Source organism: Gadus morhua, chromosome 15, assembly GCF_902167405.1.
Source record: "Gadus morhua chromosome 15, gadMor3.0, whole genome shotgun sequence".
Classification (NCBI taxonomy): domain Eukaryota; kingdom Metazoa; phylum Chordata; class Actinopteri; order Gadiformes; family Gadidae; genus Gadus; species Gadus morhua.
The window spans coordinates 5862064-5868425 of record NC_044062.1 but is presented as its reverse complement, the minus strand read 5'-3'; the positions used below and the strand labels follow the sequence as shown (position 1 = coordinate 5868425).

The window sequence follows — 6362 nt, the reverse complement described above, 5'->3', positions numbered from 1 at the left end:
CCCCCCCGAATCTCCTCCCCCACCTCCTCATTCTACTGCGTTTCTAAACAGATGTAACTCTTTTTGCCGATGACTGCTCCGCACGTTGACTGCGTCTCGCGAGCGCTCGTGAGGTGTGAGTCAATCACACCCCCACCGCCGCCGCCGCCGCCGCCGCCACATTCTGTCGCACACCGCTGCGGGCGGGGCTGCTGTCAAAATAAAATACTGAATTTACATTTTAAAATGCAATCCCATGACCACGATACTAACGAACCACGCAACAAGGTCTATGATAGAGGGCCGGGATTAACGAAAAAACAACGACAACTTAAACACACTAATAAAGACAACACACAAATACATGCACACATAGACACACACACGTCGTCACTGATGAACCATGACAAAGCTCAAAATTTTCGCAGCCGTTGATTCTCTATGCGAGATTTTAACGGGAATAATACAATCGCCCACGCAACACTCGAGAGGATGTGAGTGTCTTTTAAATGAAATTACTTTGTCCTGTCACTTTCTCAGTTGTTTTCCTTGCATGACTGAATTGCTTTGAATTTCATCAACATGGAAACTGTATCTCCTGCTCTCTCTCTCTCTCTCTCTCTCTCTCTCTCTCTCTCTCTCTCTCTCTCTCTCTCTCTCTCTCTCTCTCTCTCTCTCTCTCTCTCTCTCTCTCTCTCCCCCCCTGCCCGCTTGCTTACCCGATTGTTTGCTTGTCTCTTAACCAGCTAGTCTATACTTTTATCTGAAGAATTTGCCTTATTTCATACGAAAACATTATCACACAGAGGCGGTCCAAGTAAAGCATTTTGGTTGGGTGTTGCTTGCAGACGATTTATCATTAATTACTAACTCTACACCATGTAACCAGTTGTTAATATTCCTCGTTTTATCTTTTGATCGGTCGACTAAAACAATCTATAAGAAAAGGATATGATTTGAGTTATTTTTAAGTGGTGCCATAACTAAAGATAAAATTAATTACTGTTTTTGGAAATGATGCCTTCATACTTTGATGTTTGCTTTGCGGAACAATAATGAAACAGACTAATAAAGTTTAAGTTCAAAGTCGAACGACCCATGTTGTTACTTCATGTTAATGTCGAACGCAAACACAGGGACAATACAGTTGACTCATTCATCCACTCACCGTTGCTGCAGTAAGGGCTAGACAGAGGAAAACAAATAAACATAAGCATAAGGTAGTATTGTACCAGAGCTATCCTAGAGAGAGCTATGCCACTCCCGCTGACCGTAACGGGAGGAAAAACAAGGAAAAACACTGCACTACCGTGCCTCAGTACAGTACGTGTCAGTGTAGCACTGTGCTACACTGACACAGTGAAGCTAAATATTATAAAATGAGAATCTCTGTTGATGCTGATTCTTTGCAAATAACACAATATATGGTGGAGGGCGGGGGGGTTATTAAACTAACTGCCGGTAAGCCTTCACATTTTATGGATGTGATATGACCTCAATTTGACCTACTCCATTTGAGACTTCACACGAAGAGGAGCTCGAAGCAGTGGTAATCTTCAAGAATCACTTCTCCTTTATTTTTATAGGCGTCGCTTGAGAAAAGCAGGCAAATATTTAAGACACATATTTCTTGCCTTAAAAGTAATCCGATTGATTTGGGAGAGCAGCGCTGAATAAGTGAACGTGGCTGGTACACGATGAGTAGTTTGCAGCGCTCTCTATGGAAGCAGATCACTGCCATAAATGTTTTGATTTTAAAAGCAATTTAATTTTGCATATGGAAATGTGAACACCATTAAATTCATAAGATTGAAATATTTTACTGTAAAAACAAGGTAATATGAATTTATTTGTTTTGAATTCACCTCTTTGAATTTCAATTAATGCCTTTCAAGTATTACCATTTAAAAAAACTTAAAACTTAAAATTTAGTTTTTTCAATGTTAACTAATTCAGATACAAAAAAACGTCCAGATGTTCGAAGTACGACATGCATTACTTATATCCAATCCATAGCAATTCTAACTGCGGGTACCTGGGCCTTCCAAGGCCAGGGTTCGGGCGCACTCAGTTTCGATTGCTTAGGTCTGTCTTCGGAATGCCTGGCTTCTTCTGCCTTTTCATGGGTTGAATGTTCTGCTCCGTATTTTGACCACTTGAATCTGAGTAATGAATATATACTAATGTTCTTTTATTTTGTTGAACTAATTAATATAAGTAAATATTCCAAATCACTGCTGGATATAGAAGCAGTGATTCGCTCCCATATCAATAGCAACGGTATTTTATTCATAGCAGCGGTCTGCATTGTGTTCAGCAATAACAGACTGTATTCCCTAATTGACCAATCAGAATGAAGCATTTAACAAAGCTGTGTAATACCGGTTCGTCAACGGCGTACAAATTAACGCTTTCATCAAGTGCTGAAGCTGGGATAATGGAGATGGCTTTCTTCCCTTTCATCTCACACCATTACTTATCCTTCTGAGGTATGATCTCTTGTTTTGCATTGAAGATGCACCCCCTCCCTGTGCAACTGAACTACAGCTCATTTACTTCTGAGAAAACGACTGAACATCGCTCTAGTCTAGAAGCCTCTGTCAGATTGAGGGAGAGAGAGAGAGAGAGAGAGAGTGAGAGAGACGCTTCAGAAAGGACAATATGTCGTCTCTATTGCAACTGAATAAAATATAGGGGACAGCTGTGATCTCTTCCGTCTCCTTCATCAAAGCGGTTTAAAGAAGTATTAGAAAAAACGAAAGGGCAATTGGTGCAAACAGCCATAAAGGGCAGAATATATAGCAAAACAAGGATCAAATTGCTCCAACCACTCCAATATTCACGGCCCATTAACTTGTCACATACCAAGTGCTTGTCAGGATGGGCTGGTGGTGGAACAGCGATGTTTTAAATATTTAATGACTTATTTAAATATTTTATGTCCCAGTGGCGGTGAGCTTGGGAACACCCAGGCTGTAGACGCTGTCGTTGTCATTGTTTCAATTTGCTCCCAAGGATTGTTTCCCCGAGTCCAAAAATAACTTTTTTTTAACCTGTAATTGTTTAAAGCAGTGGTTCTCAAAGTTTTGACAACTCAGGGCCAATTTAGTTACCCAAATTTTGACTGAGGGCCGCCAAAGGAAAAAAAAATCTGGTGGGAAACGCCGTCAGCACCCCATAGGTGAAAAAAAAACATTGCACCGTGGACCTCTGGGAGTGAGGTCAAGTGAGCTCTAAATCACGAAACTGAGGTTCATCCTTTCAAGTAATGAACAGTCGGATTAAAACTAGCAAGTGTTACAGGTTTAATTGAAAGCTAGAGAGAGTCGACTTTTCTCTTTATATCTATTTATTTTTGTTTAAATAGCTTTTGATATAATAAAAAAATAAAAATGTAAATATATAAAAAAAATATATAAAAAAGAAATGTATATAGCGCTTAATATGGTACTCTAAGACGCTTATGTTTCTTGGGGCCGCCATTGGCCCCCGGGCCGCACTTTGAGAACCAATGTAAGTTACCCATCAGGCTCATCCCTTTGTTTCAACAGCAGCCTTTCCACCCACTGGTTTGGGTGGAAATGACTGATTTACGTCATTTACAGCAGAATAATGCAGCGTTGTCTAGTTGCATTGTATTTTAATGGTTCCATAAATGACCTCATTTATGTGTTTTTGTATCACAAGAAAGGAGGTTTGATTGTGTTTTGTTGTGTTGTTTCACAACTGCTGTGCGTGTCCCTCATCTCCCAAGCAGAGTCCGGCATCTTGGGTTGATATCGTCTGAAAGGCTCTTTACGATTAATTTACCAGATGAAAGCTCTGCGGACCTCTTTGTGTAAACACACATTATTGTTCTCTCTCTCTCTCTCTCTCTCTCTCTCTCTCTCTCTCTCTCTCTCTCTCTCTCTCTCTCTCTCTCTCTCTCTCTCTCTCTCTCTCTCTCTCTCTCTCTCTCTCTCTCTCTCTCTCTCTCTCTCTCTCTCTCTCTCTCTCTCTCTCTCTCTCTCTCTCTCTCTCTCACACACACACACACATGCTCTCCCCCCTTCCCTTTCTTTCTCTCTCTTCATTCTTCTTTTTCCCTTTCTCCTTCCACACACTGAACAGACCGCAACACACCCGGTCTGTTCAGACAACACAAACAAATTGAGGGGAATTAATTCCAGGTCCCAAGCTTTTAAATCCTGGCAGTAGATATGCAAGGTTTTAGTTTTTTTGTTATTTTATCTGAAATGCGGCGCGGAAATGTATTGTCCCTACAAGACGCCACGGCAGCAGCAGGATAGGTGAACTAATCACAGATAAGCAGCCTAATTGGGATGGGAAATGAGCGTCATTCATTATGGATGCCTGCCTTCAAAGCTATCGGGACACCCACTGAAATCTTGCGAGGAAATTAGTTTTTTCACCGGCATCGCAACTTTCTCTTTGAACTAGCGAGAACGAGCGGATAAAAGAACAACAGTGCGAGGCTTCCGACGTTGTTTTGCCGCCATCACCCAAAATACACTCGAAGCACATTATTTGACAGACGTCTGACGGAGCGATGAGGAAGGGGCGACCAACGTTTGCCGTCGTTCCCCGTCCCTCCTCGGTGATTATCAACCTGATAATGCGTTTGAAGTGCTATCATGCCACTTGCCCTTAGTCGGGGTATAGCACGGTGGAGGCAGTTCCAGGGGGCCTATTGGCATATGATTGTGGTGACATTTAAAGGTACTTTCTTCGAGTGAAAGAGAAAAAAATAGTTCAGCTGGGTTTCTCTGCCACCACTTCCGGGTGTTCTGCGAACTTAAGCATCCAGAATGAGAGAGTTTTAAGTCAGCCGGGGTTGTTGTTTTTTTTGTTCACCATTGAAAAGTTTATCTTATCGCTCTCTTGTTTCCAAGAATAATGGGAGCATTTTTTTTTTTTTCAATGGCAAACTCCACAGCTAAAAATAATTTGCAGATAGCGCCAATGGCTTTTAAAACCAATATGTATTGCACCGCGGCTGGCTTGTTAACAGGCTTTTTGGGCTGTGTGCCTTGCTGTACGCTAAGAGCCAATGCTGATAAACAGCCAGCACCAACATACGGTCGCTGGTGTCTCCTTTAATTGGAGTGCCATGGAGTGCGGCTCTAGATAAACCACGGTTACATTTGTAATTCCTTATATGAGCAGGCCTACGATTCGTCTCCGGAGAACACAAAAGTTTCACCTGCAGCCCCATAAATAATTGGCTTGCTCTAAATATGCACCCTCCATACATTCTGTAGTGTTATGTGAGGGTGGTGGTGGAGGAAAGGTGGTTGTCTTCCACGTAGCCTATATGTTTAGTTTAGATAAGGCAAAGGCAGAAATAGAACAGAAATCCGTAATACATGAACGAAATGAAGATGTTCAATGAATGTATGTTGAATGAGTTAATAATAAATGTGTAGCATGTCAAACCTTGCTCTGTGTGCCTTTGAGTGCTGTGAATATGCCATGGCATTGGCTCTGTTAAAAGATGTGTTTGTTCTTTGACAAAGCAAAAAACATTGTTTAAAAGGTCACACAGCAAAAGGCCACTCTGTTGACGAAGTGCAGTTTAGACCTTAAACCAGCAACAATGTGCTCAAATCAATTTAGAGAACACCTTGCATAGAAAGGTTTAAATGTTAGCAAAATGAACCTTTTATAAGTACAAAAGGTTTGCACAACCGAATTCTCCATGCAGTTCAAGCTTTGGAGGAACATTGACTTTAATATTACCAGGGTAGGCCTACTTTACTTTTCCATGTAAACAACCAACCTTCACTTGCCCAATCTTTATTAACAACTACATGCAGTTCTTGCTTCAAGCTTCATTTATTTGTGTTATTTTCCGGTAATTGCTATCAGGGTAAAAATTATTCCAGATTTCTGTCAACTATGTTGTTGACATTGTGAATCTCTTATGCCATACTTATGTGTAAATGCTTAAATTACTCACCTACGTTTTTGAGTGATTGATTTTTGTTGTGAAAATGCCAGAAAAGCACCATGGACAGTATTCCAGTCAGTGTCTTCTGTACAAAGCATCAACATGTTGGGCAATTTATGTCATCATGACATATTATATTAAGAGACAGCTAGCCATGCTGATCAATCAATAACACATTACTCTTCGGAAGCCACTGGAGAAGCACATTTCCTCATTTACAAATGATATTGTTCATGACACGAGCAACATCCTTCCCTGTATTCACATTTATATCAAGGGCATTTGGCAGACCCCTTTATCCACATTGAATTATAATAAGTAGCCTACATTTGTAAAAAAAAATATATATATATATAAACCTATGTATAACCTATAAACCTTAATGCATCCATCCATCCGAATACATCCAAATACATCAGTGAATACATCTAAA

At 40.7% G+C, this 6362-nt stretch overlaps 1 protein-coding gene across 1 annotated transcript in view; it reads left to right on the top strand.

Annotated features, from left to right (window-relative positions):
• Positions 1-1071, top strand: part of macrod2 (mono-ADP ribosylhydrolase 2) — a gene marked incomplete in the record, with an annotated part of 416799 nt that extends 415728 nt beyond the window's left edge. Inside the window, 1 exon segment of the mRNA XM_030378886.1 lies at positions 1-1071. This exon segment is cut by the window's left edge and continues 856 nt beyond it.
• Positions 1072-6362: the final 5291 nt, after the last annotated feature.